Source organism: Peromyscus eremicus, chromosome 1 (assembly GCF_949786415.1).
Source record: "Peromyscus eremicus chromosome 1, PerEre_H2_v1, whole genome shotgun sequence".
NCBI lineage: Eukaryota > Metazoa > Chordata > Mammalia > Rodentia > Cricetidae > Peromyscus > Peromyscus eremicus.
Genome location: NC_081416.1, coordinates 110,117,663 through 110,132,867, shown reverse-complemented (window position 1 = coordinate 110,132,867; position 15,205 = coordinate 110,117,663). Strand labels below are relative to the sequence as shown.

Genomic DNA, 15,205 nt, shown 5'->3' with positions numbered 1-15,205 from the left:
TAAAATCTATTCAGTCAGTGCACCAAGCTAACTTTCCTACCTGGGTGATTTGCATATCAGTGGTATTGATATTGGGTAGTTTTCTGTTACTGGATGTCTCTGCTTTTCTGAAAAAATAGGACTATCAACAATCTGATTAAATCGGGGGGAGAGAACAGAGAATTCAAAGCTGTTTATGAAGTAAACATTGTTCAGCCAGATACTGTGGCATATACCTAATCCCAGTTTGGAGAGCCTAGGCAAGAGAATCATAAGTTTGAGGCAAGTATGGGCTCCTTAGTGAGTTCTGGCTATGCTGGGTTGCATATTGAGGCCCTAGCTCGTGCATTTCCAGCTGTGGATCATGGGATCTCTGAGCTCTTGATAAAAATTCAGTTGCTAAAACATTTCTTTTTTTTTTTTTTTTTTTTTGAGGGAAGGTCTTACTACGTAGCCCAAACTGGTCTTGAACTCATGGTCATCCTGCCTTGGTTTCTCAAATGCTGAGATTGCAGGTAGGTACCACTATGTCTGAAAAAGGCCTCACCCTTAACTGAATCAGAAATTACTCAGGTCTCTGAAAAGACCTAAGGTACAACCAACAGTTAGGGATTCTCATCTCTCAAGAGCACTGATTATGTGGTGAACAGCCTTTTATTTTATGTATCCTGTAACTTTGAAGATGTCATCAAGTATGGCAGTTTGCTCCTTGACTCTTTCTACAATGATAACTGTAGTTACATATCTACTATGACAGGGAAGTATGTACTGTATTTGTTAGTGACTCCCATTGATAGCATAGTCTAAAACCAGAACCGCTAAGTTTCAATCCTATCTCTGTTGCAAACTATTGCATGACCATTGGTAGACCTTAACTTCTCTGCTTTCTCAGAGCTTTCCTTCATTGAGTTGTGGTTTGGAACAACAATTTTTTATCACATATTCTTCCACAAGTCCTACAGCTCCCCTACCATACTCTGGCCATGCACACATCATTAATCAGTCAATTACAGTATGCCTTTTTGAACTTGGATGATTCAATCTAATACACAACACAGGCATCACCAACAATTTCTTGAAGCTGATTCCCAATTGAAATGTTAGCGCCGGGCAGGTGGTGGCACACGCCTTTAATCCCAGCACTCGGGAGGCAGAGCCAGGCAAATCTTTGTGAGTTCGAGTCCAGCCTGGTCTACAAAGTGAGATCCAGAACAGGCTCCAAAGCTACACAGAGAAACCCTGTCTCGAAAAAACCAAGAAAGAAAAGAAAAGAAATGTTAGCATCTCTTTAGACTACATTATCCCAAAACCTCCTATAAATTTTAAAAATACAAAGCTCTTAGTAATGCAAAAAAGGAAATTTCATCTTTTGTTTCAAATATTCATTTTTTATATAAAAGTTCATGTAAAGAGCTGCCAGGTGATGTACTACACAATTGTAGTCCTGGCAATTTAGAGGCTGAGGCAGGAGAGTCATACATTTTGAGACCAACCTGGGTGGTGAATACATAAAACTAATTTACTAGACAAATATTTTTATAATCTGCTTTAATTCAAGTCTCATGCTGAGCTCCCACCATGTCCATTTTTCTAATCTCAATAATGATTATGATCTTAGTGCTGATTGTCTAGAAAACCCTCTCAGCCTGTGCTGTTAAACTCTACTCTGGGTTAGATGCTAACTTTACCCTAATCTTGAGTTGTAGGTCAGCTGCTATTGAGACACAATCCTACTCATAAAAACAAGCTTAAGGCTGGAAAGTTGTTATAAAATAAGGGAAATAGAGACAGGAAGGAAAGGGAGAAAAGAAGGAACAGAGAAGGGGAGGGGAGGGTCCTACATTTAAAAAGACTTTGAGGGACCAAGTATAGTGGCACTTGCATGTAATTCCAGCACTTGTGGGGCTGTGGTGTGGGGAGCACAGAAAATTTTAGCCACTGGGCTATCCAGAGACACCTGGTTGCAATATATATATAGTGTGTGTATAAATATATATAGTGTGTGTATAAATATATAAATAATATATATTATAAATATTTAAAATAAAACTACATTAAGGAAAAAATATAAATAAATTTTTTCGAAGTGATGAAATCAGTCCTGGCCTGTTGATTACTTCAGGCCAAGTGTCAGAAATTCAGAGTTCTATATTTTTGTTTAAGAATTCTGAGAATCCTAATTACAAGTTAGCTAAGACCAAGGGCACCGAGTAGTTTCTTTGTTTTGGTTTATTTTCTTCTGAAACAGTGCAATTAACCTCCATTGTTCTTAAGTGTCACAAGTTCTGTGCCAATAAAAACAATATTTTCTTTCTATTGACTTTAGACCTGGATAGAAATTGCTTTAAGTGTTGTTTTTCTTCTTTTACTAACTTCATACAACATTATATTAAGATGGAAAATGAATATATCAAATAGGCCAAGAATTTTTCCCAAAGCAATCAGAGAGGAATTTGGAGACAGTGAGAATAGGTGGTGGTGGTGGTGGTGGTGTTTTTGTTGTTGTTGTTATTTGTTTTGTTTTTAATTTCTGATCTAGACTCAACACAGAAACATTATGGTCTGGGCACCTCACTGTGAGACCTGGAAGAACTCCCTGACATCAACTGACCCCTGGATCCCAACCCAACCCTTGTTTGGGAGGAGGCTCTCTCTCCAGGAGCTTGGCCAGAGCTTAACCAATCACAAGCATGAGAAAGCTCACACTCTGATGGGAAAACGATCTGAGTTGAGGATTAGGTGAAGCCAGCCTGGTCAAAATACGTGGGCTGAGGCTCAGGAGAACAGACGTTGGCAGATTTAGCAGAGTACTGGAATTTTAAAACTTTTGATCAGAAAAAAAAAAAAGTATTATATTAATGTAAACTAGTAGCTGAGTCTATCTCTCCAGGGGGGTGACTGGTAACGGTGCCTGTCATCTCTCCTAAAAGAAGTCATTGCAACCCAAAGATCTGAGTTCGGCTGTAGTTCTGCCCACCCTTGCATGAACCTTAATATACTCTTACTTTCAGATAGGATCCTAAGCAGTTGGGTTCCTGGTATCACAATGCACAACATGTGAGAAAACAGCCAACCTCCGCAGGATGGCTAGCCACAACGGCTGATGCCTTTTTGATAAGAGAGAGGGTGGAAAACTTAAAAAGCACACTGGAAAGAAAACTAAAATCACATCTTAGACCACTTTATGAGAGCAAATTGCCTCAGAGGGCTTTGTTGGCATGAAAGGATACATGGTTATTATGCTTTGAACAATGACCGTACTTAATGATAAGGCTGATCACATCTATTCCCTCTGCTTAAGGTCAGGAATATGAGTCACACACTTCACTTTAATAAAGCATTTACTGAATGTCTAGTAAACGCCAGGTACTGTGCTCAGGGCCCTTGATTCAAGGGGAGATAAGACAGATGTTTGTAATCTGGAGCAGGAAACAGATAACGAAGTGTTTTATTTTTCCATTTTTATCCAAAAATATCAAAATTTAGCACTCTTGGTGTTATATAAGTATATCAGAAAATTTGCTTCCATGAAAAAACTCATCCCCTGGGTAAATGAATTACTGCTATGGATCCTTCTAGTTCTCATAGCTGGAAGAACATTAATTAGCTAATCAAGCTCACACCCAAACGATAAATTTGCTGCCTCTAATTAATGTATGACGACGTTTGGTCCACACCCGTCTTTCTCTCTACTTCCAAAAAGCATCACATTGAAAAGCAAGGTCCAATTTTGCAGCAAGAAAGAAGCTGAAGTTAATCAATGCCATATGTTTGCCCCTCGGTGTAATAATTCAGTACGCAGCTTCAGTACTAGTCCATAAACTTTCATACTAATAGAAATAGCTATTTATATTAGTAAGATTGTAAGTTGCTCAATGAAGGCATGTATTTAGCCAGGTCACTTATAAGTCAGACTTCACTGGTGGTCTTTACTTGGGGGAGAAGGGAATGTGTATGTGTATGTGTGTATGTCTGTATATAGACATTTTCACAAGAACACAGGTATCTGTGGAGGCCAGAAGAGGATGTTGGATCCCCTGGAGTTAGATTTACTGGAGTGTTTGTGAACTACCCAGTGCGGGTGCTGGGAACTTAACTCAGGTCCCCTGAAAGAATTCTATGTGCTCTTAAGCACTGAGCCATCTCTCCAGTCCCTGGTGTCTCTTCATTGCTCCCTTTTTGAGAGCTTGGCATGAACAGTCTTTACATGTGTTACCTCGTTTAACCTTTGTGTTAACTCTATAGGGTCTTGTTATGTCACTGTTACCACAATTTTTAGAATGAGGAGACTGAGATGTACGATACCTATGAGACAGTCCACGATCCTTTCAGTAGCTCTGGACTCAAGGCCTGTGTTGTAGCTGTTTCCTCCAGATTGGAACACTCCCTCCTGCAGAGATGTGGGAAGCTCATGAGACTCAAAATACTCACAAGGCCCTTTTCAGAGGTGACAGAAGTAATAAGGTGCTGTGGGACAGGAGACTTCTCGGAATAGATGTATGAAAGTGGTACAAGGGACTCCAGGAAGGCAGCTTTCATGAGTGGTCACCTGTGCAGGAGTAGGGGGTTTCTGATGATGTGGCTCTCCGAGTCACCTGTGCTCCTGAAACACCAGTAAACCCACTGGTTCACGGGCTGGACTTAGACAAAACCCTTCTTTGGTCTGTTATTGTCTTCTCTAACCAGGGAGAATAAAAAATCGAGTCCCCAGGAAAACTCACATGTTGTCCTAGTCTCTAGGCTGGTGGCATTATAGTTTGTTTCAACTGTCCCCATTCATAGGCTTCTACGACAGTTTAATATCAAAGCTCAGAATGCCTTTTGACATTTTGAATTCTTTACTTTGCCTTTGTCGTTTAGAGTCTAACTTTTAGATCAGGTTACACATCTGTGCTGCAGTTTAGCGCCCAGCAAAGGGAATTGTATATGTGAGAAAGCCAGTGTGTGTTTTTCTTTCCCCTTTGGTTATTTTTCCTTTCCTGCACACAGAACTTGTGGTTAAATTATTTTCCTTAGACTTTCATACTAAAATAATTTGCCTTTGGACAATGGCCAAGCACAGGCCATTTTCAGTGTTCTGCCAGATTGTTTTTCTGAGCAGCCAAAATGAAAGCATGTCCACGTCTTACAATGGGCATTTGTAAGTTGGGTGTTTGGGCAGTCAGGGCTAGAACATGGGAGTCTCCTTAATATCTTGCATGTTCTCACTACACCTATTCTTAGGGAACGACCCAATAACTACATAGAAAAACGAAATCATGACCCCAAATCCCACATCAGTTACCTTTTCCAGATTCGGGTAATGGATCCTTTATGTTGAATCTAGAATTTTAATGAGGCCTTTTAATCTTCCACTTTTTACATAACCCTGCATTTCTATTTTATAAAATTCTTAGTTGCCATAAAGAAACTAAAAACTGGAAAGAAGCACCCTCAGTCTAAACCAATGAGTGCTGAATTGTGCCAGTCCCAATGCTAATTATGTCTACATCATTACCGGTATGATGTAGATTATTCTCTTTGTATATAATAGGTGAACTGAAACTCAGACACAATTGTTCAAGGCTAGTCAGCTATAGCAAATGCCAACTTCGGGACTCAAAACCAAACCAGGCTGCAGGGTTCTTGCTCTTCATCTTTTAAACATTTTGGAGAATTTTAGGTTTACAGAGAATGTGTCTGGATGGCATGGAGAGTTCACAGCACCTCTTGTGTGTCCTCGGTGTGTAACGTTTCTCCAGCACGTTGGTCCAAGCTAAGAAAGCAATGGTGCCCTATTGTTGTTAACTAAAATCCGGATGTTAGCTGGATTTCAACAGTTTTCCACTGTCTTTCTGTTCCAGGGCTCCATGCAGGAGACTACGGTGTGTTTCACTGTGATGTCTGTGATGGTGTCCTTAGGAGTTTCTTATTGTTCACAATGTTGAGGTCCCATTGCTCAGACATCCTGTAGAATGTCCCCTAACTGTGTTTGCCTCGTTTTATTTTCCTCACAATCAGACCAGGCTATTTTGGGGACAGGCTCTCACTGTGTAGCTCAGGCTGGCCTGGAAGTTCATTCTGCCTCAGTTTACCAAGTGCTGGGACTGCAGGCATGCACCACGTACCTGACCTGCAAGCCTTGTTCTAGCCACTTTCTGGTGCTGTCACTGTCATTTTTAGACATATTTACATCATAAGTTTCTATTTGTTATTCAATTTTAAATTCTATCAATGTGTGAAATAGAACCTTCGCATGGCCTCTATAAAAAGTTTATTTAAGATACTAATTTAATTGAAAACCCCAAGGTGACTTGAATATTTCTGTAATGATAAAGCAGCTTGAGAACTGGTGTCAGCACTAAATTCTTAATGAAATAATGTTTTCAATATAAAGAAGTTCCAGTATTTTCATGTTGAAAATTGTTCTAAGAGAAATAAGCCTAAATATCACAAAGGGCTTATTCAGGGGAGGAAAAAAATGGGCTGTTATTTATGATGATGGAACATTTAAAACTCACACAAATGCCTAACAACAGGAACATAGTTAAGTAAATTATAGAACATGCACAAAATGGTGTATTATCAGCATCTTAAAAAGACATTTACAAAAGTGGGCTATAATATGGACACTATTTAGTTGAGGGAAAAGATATAATAGAGCATTCCTTTTAGTCATCACTAACAACACAGGCATTGTCCCAAAGTGACCAGAGGAAAACACAGAAAATGTCAACAATGGCTGTCCTGGGGTGGCCAGCTTTGCCATTCTACTTTGTTCTAATTTTCTGTACATTCCATGCCATTTAAATGGTTCTGGGTTTGTATTGTAAGAAAAGAAAAAAGAGAAGGACAGAGGGAGGGAGGGGGGAAAAAACAAAAACACCCTCAAAGGAATTTGCTTTTAAGCCACTACAGGAACATTTTGTGACTACAACAGGTGATTTCATAAAAGAATCCCAGAGAGTACGACCCATGAGTGAGGCCCAATTTCAACCCCCAAGCCACAGCACCACCAAGAGCAAGATGCTAACATTTCTTGAGTAGGGAGAGTGCTACTCAAAAGGAGGAACGAGTTGTTCCATGGCACTCGCACACCAGCAGATCCCCATACCACCTTGTGAAGGCAAGGGCACACCCAGACAGCGGTGGACTCTTCCTAGCTCTGTGATTTTGAATGAGTCATCCACCTCAAAACCATTATTTCTGCACCCATCAAGAAAGAGAAGTTAGCAACTATTCCTACCCAGAGTTGAAACCCTAAGACGGTGACCATTGCCAAGAAGCAGAAAGCCAAGATACTTAGGCCCATGGTAAGAGCACCAAACCTGGAAAGTGGGAGACCTGTGTCTCTCACAGATGGATGCTTTTCCTTTAGGGAGCCCTTGCTATCTAGTCATCCTACTGATGGCCCAGAGAGAAAGGAAATGGGTCTCCAGTCTGCTTATATGACGCACAGGGGCTCTAGAACTCACAGCAAAAACATATTCCAACCCTGTATATTAATTCTACACTTAATCATTTCAGAAGAGGGCAACCTGCATTGGAGTCCCCACTCCACAATTTATTAGCAGAATCACCAGGACAATTTATTTAACCGTCTCTTCCCCAGTTCCTTCTTAGAGGTAAGAGATTAAAAAAAATGTGGGATTCTATTTCAAAGTTCCAAACATAGGGCTAGGCACACAGTGAATACTCAGTAGATGGTAGATAGATGATGGCCAATATTGCCTTTGCATTTCAAGTGAGAAAACTGTTATAGAAAACTGGGTAGGTTTTCCAAGATCCAACCTGTAGAACCAGAGGATGAGTCAACAATCCAGGCTTTTGCTGCAATCTCAACTTCTGGGTGTCCCTGTTCTTTTAATTAATGGCCTATATTCTTTTTACAAATTTATTTTATTATTTTCTCTCAATGAAGCATTATATAGACATTCATCCCTTTTCTTTTTTCTCCCAGATCTATTGAGGCACGATTGACCAACAGCAATTATCTAGACTGAAGGTCTACACTGTGGTTATTGGTACATGTAATACATTGTGTTGTGATGACCACTATCAAACGATTTAGCTCGCGCACCCCTGCTTTACTCTGGTGAGAACATTAAAATCTACCCTTTTCCAAAGTGTCAGGCACACAACGCTTCCTAACCACTGTCACTTTACTATGTGTCAGACCCAGAGCTTTCTTGTCTTGTAATTAAGTTTTGCCTTCCTAACAGTGTCTCTCCAGACCCCACCTCTAGCAACTACAATTCTACTTTTAGTTTCTGTGACTGCCTTTTTTAGTTTCTCTTATGTGTGAGATCATCTAGTATTTATCTTCCTGTATCTGGCATAGTTCACTCAAAATAATGTCCTCTGGACTCACCCACATTGTCATAAGTCACAGGATTTCCTTTAGCTGAATATTATTTGCACATATAAAAAATACATACACACTCTGTGTGTGTGTGTGTGTGTGTGTGTGTGTGTGTGTGTGTGTGTGTGTATCTGTCCACATCTATTAACAGGCCCTTCTATATAGGATGCTCACTTTTTTTCCAGATATGGTTTTTGTTGTTCTCTTGAATGTGCAGCAGGGAAACCAAGCAGTCACCACTATTGCCCACCGAGACTCTGGTGAACAACAGTCCAGGCTCTAAGTTAGGCCACCACAGACTTTCTGATCCTAACTACAGGTGCTTAGTCAAACACCCAGAGAAACAGTTCTACAGTATAGCAGTATGTTCTACAAACACAGTGTGTTCTGGAAGAATAGGCAGTAGCATAGGGAGGAAATTGAAGGCAAGATCAAAACCATTTGAGGAATCATCTTAGTTTGATGCAGCATCTGGAATTTGGGGCTATCCTAGCCCAAAGCTGCATAAGAACTGGCATTTCTAGAAAACAGTTGGCTGGGTCCTAAGCAGCAAAACATGTATCGCACGTACCACCTGCTTCCCATCAGCCAGGCTATGTCTCAGTTCTGGGTTGCAGCAAGTGCTCATCCTTCTCTCAAATCTAAGTTGCTATTCACATTTGCTAACACAGATCCTCCCTGGCAACCAGTCTGCCTCTGAGCAGCAGACAATGGCCCCAACCCACCCACGGTCTGAAAGAGAACCACAGGCAGCCAGCTGAATCATTTATCCAGTCACCATGAGCAGAAAGAGGAGCATCTCCCAGTTTCCCAGCAATGACTACGGAGGAAAGGCAAAGTAGGGTGTTGTCCAGGACCTGAGCCCGTCTCCTGGGGCCTTGGAATGGAAAGTGGACCTTCTCTTCTCACTCTGAGCCTCGCTTCATCTTCCCATTCAGTGCACAGCTTACTTCATGTACTGTTAGCAACGATTTCACATTGGCTAAATTCCCACATTGTCCTCCTCATGAGTAGACTCAGGACAAGTGATCCTTTCTCCATGAGATAACTGGATGATGTTTCTTTCCACTGGGCTCTCGAGGTGTTTAGTTTCTACTTATAGATCATTTTCTTAATTATAAAATAGTTCAGACATAGAAAAAAAGTATAACTTTTTTAAAAATCCGATTACTAGGCTTTGGAGATAACTTGGTAAATTAACCTGCCTTGCAAGCACCAAGGTATACATTTGATTCCCAGAACCCATGGGGGTAAAAAAAGAAAAAAAGGCCAGGCATGGAGGTGCATGCTTGTAATCTCAGCACTGAGAAGGTAGAGTCATGTGTCCCTCCAGCTTGCAAGCCAGTTAGTATAACCTACTTGGCAAGTTGCAAGCCAGTAAAAGACACTGTCACAAAAGCAAAATAAACAGAAACAAAGCTGTGAGTGTAGTTCAGGGGTAGCACAAATGACCAAAAATAAAGATGAAGGCACTTGAGGAACAACATGCAAGACCATCCTATGACCACACACTGTGACCGTACACTGACCACACACTTGTGCACATGTACACACAAATCATGTGACTTAAAGAGTGGCATATTATCATTGCATCTGTCTCCCCGCTGTTTTCCTCACTGATCACATGTTCCTCCTCATTATGTTTCTTGATTCCCATGTATGTTTGTATGCTTTCCCTACATATGTGGATAATCTTAAACCTCTTTGGTCATGTTTAAACTTTTGAAAACAGGTCAAATGTAGCTATTTTTCAACATCCTCGTTTCTATGGTGGGCTGAAAAGGTTATAAGGACAAAATGAGTTAATACATATAAACAATAGAATAGTGCCCAGCATAACAGGTGTGAACTAGCATTACCATTGTTTTTGCCAACTGTGTTTTGAAACTCATCCATGCTGAACATTTAGTTTTATTCAACTTATTTCAATCTCCTTGTACCACTAAACTCACATGTACTTCTCCATGCTTGCATAGGTGAACTTTCATGCTGTTCCTAACTTTTGCTACTGCAAACTATTTTGTGATCAATATTTTTTCAAATGTTTCCTCGTGCCTGGGCAAATCTTACTGGTTTATAATAGTGAGGAATGAGCATTATATATTCTTCAATATACGTTAGCTCACTTCTATATACTAATGGGTATTTACAGGTATGTGCATTTGTGTGCACAGATTTTTATCATTCCTAGGTCACTTTAAGCTCCTTAGAGAAAGCCTAGTAGAATTCAGGCATTCAGTAATTAGTTTTACACATGTTCATTATGCCCTAGTATAGAGAGCACGCAGGTCAAGGTGGCAAAAAATCAAATATTAAATAACAGCAGCTAAGGGCCTGGAGAGCTGGCTCAGTGGTTAAGAGCACTGGCTGCTCTTCTAGAGGACCTGAGTTCGATTCCCAGAATCCCCGTGGTGGCTCAGAACCATCTGTAATCCCGATCGCAGAGGATTCGATGCCTGCTGGCCTCCTTGGGCACTGTACGTGTGTGCAAACAAAACATTCACACACAAAACAAATGAAACAACAGTGGCTGTCTGCTAGTGTATATATGCTCTTGAAGGTACAGATTGCACAGTCAGAACCCTGGTCCCTTGTGAGGTTAGGGGCTGATTTTCATTGAGTATTCATGTTAGATTAAGCATTCAATGTGCACTTTCATTCCAACAAACACTAACAGCCCCATTTGCCGGTAGGGCTCACCACTTATCTCACTGAGACCAATTTTATCTAATGAGAAAGCACTGTTTTATTGTGTTTAAGTGCTAAGAACCAAATTCAGATTCCTAAATCACCCCATGCTAAATGTATGATCTTGTACAAAGTACTTAGCTTTGATAGATTCCTGTTGTAGAATATTAGTTTAAGATGTGTTACATTTGTTTATGCTGTGGAACATTTGTTTAATGATGCAAAGATACATTGCATTCTTTTATGTTGCATTTGTTTAACTCTGTAAAGCTGTGTCTCGTTGCCTGCCTAAAACACCTGATTGGTCTAATAAACAACTGAATGGCCAATAGCTAGGCAGGAGAGGGATAGGCAGGGCTGCCAGGCAGAGAGAATAAATAGGAGGAGAAGACAAGAAGAACGAGGAGTGAGAAAAGGAGAAGGAAAGGAAGACACCAAGGGGCGGCCACCCAGCCACTCAACCAGTCATGGAGTAAGAAGGAAAGAAAAGTATATAGATAGAGAAGGGCAAAAGATATATGGGACAATTTAAGAAAAGCTGGCTAGAAACAAGACAAGCTAAAGCTGGGCATTCAGAATTAAGAATAAGTCTCTGGGTATTTATTTGGGAGCTGGGTGGCGGGCCTCCAAAGAGCAAAGAGTGAAAAACCCAGCTATGGATTCCTGCTTCCAGGTCTGTAAATTGGTGCTATTTTACTATCCACCTAAAAGAAGTTTCATGAGAAAATGCAAGTGTTTACTTAGTCCCAGACAGGTAATAAGTGTTTGGTGATTGGTACTCCAATGATGACAGTGGTAATGATGTCATCCTCAAGCCAAGATGGGTGCACTTCTGTGGTGATATACTGTGTACCCTAGTAAAATTTGCCTGAAAATCAGAGAACAGAACAAGCCACTAGATTAAGCATAGAGGACAGACAGTGGTGGCACACACCTTTAATCCTAGCACTCGGGAAGCAGAGGTCTGTCTGGATATCTGTGAGTTCAAAGCCACCCTGGACTACATGAGATTGACTCAATCTAGGAGAGAAAACAGAGCCAGGCAGTGGTAGCACACACACTTTTAATCCCAGTACTGGAAAGCACACATGCCTTTAATCCCAGGAAGTGATGGGTGGGCAGAGAAAGGTATATAAGGCATGAGGAGACAGGAACTAAAGGCTTTTCGGCAGAAGCATCCCTTTCAGGTAGGGGCTTTTCAGGCTGAGGAGTCCTAAGGGTAAAAGGTGGCTTGTTCCTTTGTCTCTCTGATCTTTTAGCATTTACTCCAATATCTGGCTCCGTGTTTTTTATTAAAAGACCATTTAAGATTCGAGCTACACCCTTCCAGGAGCCAACACATCTAGGGAGTAATTGTGGAATTTTTTTACTTCCTTCCTTCCACTGTACCACAAATCATCAGTTATAATCAAGTTATCTAATTTGCAATCTCATATTACAGGCTACAGCCTCTTTCATAAGATGTGTACTCACAGTAGGTTTGATCTCAGCCTTGCTGTGTAGAAAATAAGAAAACTTTCATGTCGTTTAAATTTTGAAGTCCTTTTTTTAGTACATCATTTTTAATTCTTTCTATGCATTCTGAGAACTTCACCCATGTATAAAATGTACTTTTAGTTTTTTAACCAATAAAATTGTAATGAAGGAAAAGAACTGATAACTCCCAGTGTTTGTTTTATTGTTATTATTATTACTGTTGCTATAGCAATGCAATGTTACAAGGTCATTTCCACACAGGTGTATAGCGTGCCTTGAGCATGCCCATCCCCCACATTCTTCCTCCCTAGCCACAGCCATTTGTATTCCTTTTGACTCTGCCCTTCAGGAGTTAGAGCAGGATCCAAGCCCCAGAGCTCCACAGGCAGCTGCATGCTCTCACCTCTAGAGGGAGCTACAGTGTGCTTGAGTCCATTGCTCTGACTTCAGGAAAAACTGTTGAATCCCTACTTGTGGACATCACTATAGCAAGAGATCCTCCTCAAACGAAACCCCCAGAATTCTTTCCCAAACTCCATTCACACACAGCCCAGACTGTTTGAATCCCATGAAAAATTAATTTTGCTAGAACTGGATTTCACTGTAGCATGGTCTTCAGCTCTCCACAGTGGCCTCTCCTAAGAACTTTTCCTAAATTAAGCAAGTGGTACATAGATGCACAGAGAGAGACAGGCTTTGTCTCTTGGACTCTTCGCTGCAGCTGAGCTTTAGAGTTAGGCTCATTGTGGAATTTCTGGAACCTCCTTATCTGTTTGACAAACACCCTCTGGGTTCTTTGGGTCTTTTGTTTTATACCATAAACTTATATTCAAGGAGTATACTGCTTATGCTTATACTGGACTCAATTCTGTGTCAGAATGTGTTTACATCCCCAAAAGTACTGCCTACTGCCAAACAGTTGGAAATAACCAATAGGCATGTGCGTGAAGAGTCTGCGCATTGTCCTTTCTAGCACAAGAGATGCAGTGTTGAGTGCCACGTGCGCGGCGGGCATGATAACAAACCCCCGGGGCTCCCACGCGGGTTGTTTGGCTGTGTGTAGGCATCATGGTGTTGTGAGACGACGGCTGTCTGCGAGCCGTACTGGGCTAGCGCATCGTCAGAGTGTTGGCGCTGTTCCGGGCCATGTGGGGCATGCTAAGGGCACTCAGGCGCTCGGGGGCCGAGATGTGCGTGGGCTGTGGGGGTCGCATGCCCTTGCTGCTCAGCCTTGTCTGTATTCCGAAATGATTTTCATCTAACGGGTAATTATCCAAAGAAACCTATGAGTTCATACCTTCGGTTTTCTACAGAACAGCTACCCAGATTTAAAGCTAAACACCCAGATGCAAAACTTTCAGAACTGGTTAGAAAAATTGCAGCCACGTGGAGGGAACTACCGGATGCAGAAAAAAAAAGTGTATGAAGCTGATTTTAAGGCAGAATGGAAAGCGTACAAAGAAGCTATCAGCAGATTTAAAGACCAGCTAACTCCAAGTCAGTTGGTATCTTTTGAGAAAGAAGTCAGGCAAAAACGTATGAAAAAGCAAGTGTTAGTAAAAAAGAAATAATTAATGTTGCTTGGAAAACCAAAAAGATCTCAATCAGCATACAACATTTACGTATCTGAAAGCTTTCAAGAGGCTACAGATCACACTGCTCAGGGAAAACTGAAGACTATAAATGAGGCTTGGAAAAACCTATCTAGTGATGAAAAGCAGGTATCCATTCAGCTTGCTAAAGATGATAGAATTCATTATGATAATGAAATGAAGTCTTGGGAAGAGCAAATGGCTGAAGTTGGACGAAGTGATCTCATTCAAAGCAATGTGAATCACTGAGAATTAAGATAGAAGATGGAGTTGTCTTTGTGATTAGGCACAAGAAACCAACTAGGTCTCAGTGCCTTAATAGTCAAATAAGAAAAGATAAGGCTGGTTGACACTGGATAGTCAGTTCCTTTTTCTGTAGCCCATGGACCTCTGCCTGTTGAATACATTTCTGTTATTATATCAAGCTCTGACAGTGGAAGATTCTGCAGAGTTGTGCTTTTTGCTTAAGAACTAGAGATGAGACTGTCCATGCATCTGCATGTAGTGGTGAATTATTCTGTGTGTGATGGAGGTAGATAGACTGTGAAGTGACTTTTACACTCCTAACAGTTACATGTGAAGTTTTTACACTGATGACGGTTACCTGAATGTGTGTCCTCCTATGTTCCAGGGTCAGAGCTGCCTTTCACAGCTCTGGCAAAGCTATGATGTAACTGCGTATTCAAAGGAGCTTCTAGACTCATTAGATGAAGAGATTCCTAGGCATAAATCATGTGTAGAGTTGATGTTTGTACATATAAGTGATTGTTGACATCATAACAGCTTTTTATGATAGGAACGAAGATTTACAAACAAACTTTTCTCATCTTTTTCTTTTTCCTAAAGTTAAAACTAAGAAATTATGTACTAAAGAGAGAGAGAGAGAGAGAGAAAGAGAGAGAGAGAGAGAGAGAGAGAGAGAGAGAGAGAGAGAGAGAGAGAGAGAGATGCAGTGTTACAAGGCCATTTCCACTCAAGTATATCATGTATCCTGAGCATTTCCGTCCCTGATATTCCACTTTCCTAGCCATCTAGAGAATGATTCCAGAGCTCCACTCTCTTTTTGAAGGACTGACAGCAGATGAGAACATTGTCATAGACTCATTGAGTAGAGAGTTGGTCTGGCACC

At 40.9% G+C, this 15,205-nt stretch overlaps 1 protein-coding gene and 1 pseudogene across 1 annotated transcript in view; both read left to right on the top strand.

Annotated features, from left to right (window-relative positions):
- Me3 (malic enzyme 3) overlaps positions 1–15,205 on the top strand; it is a 200,659-nt gene that overhangs the window by 36,167 nt on the left and 149,287 nt on the right. The gene's annotated exons all lie outside the window — the stretch shown is intronic.
- LOC131895250 (transcription factor A, mitochondrial-like) lies at positions 5,028–14,325 on the top strand (annotated as a pseudogene).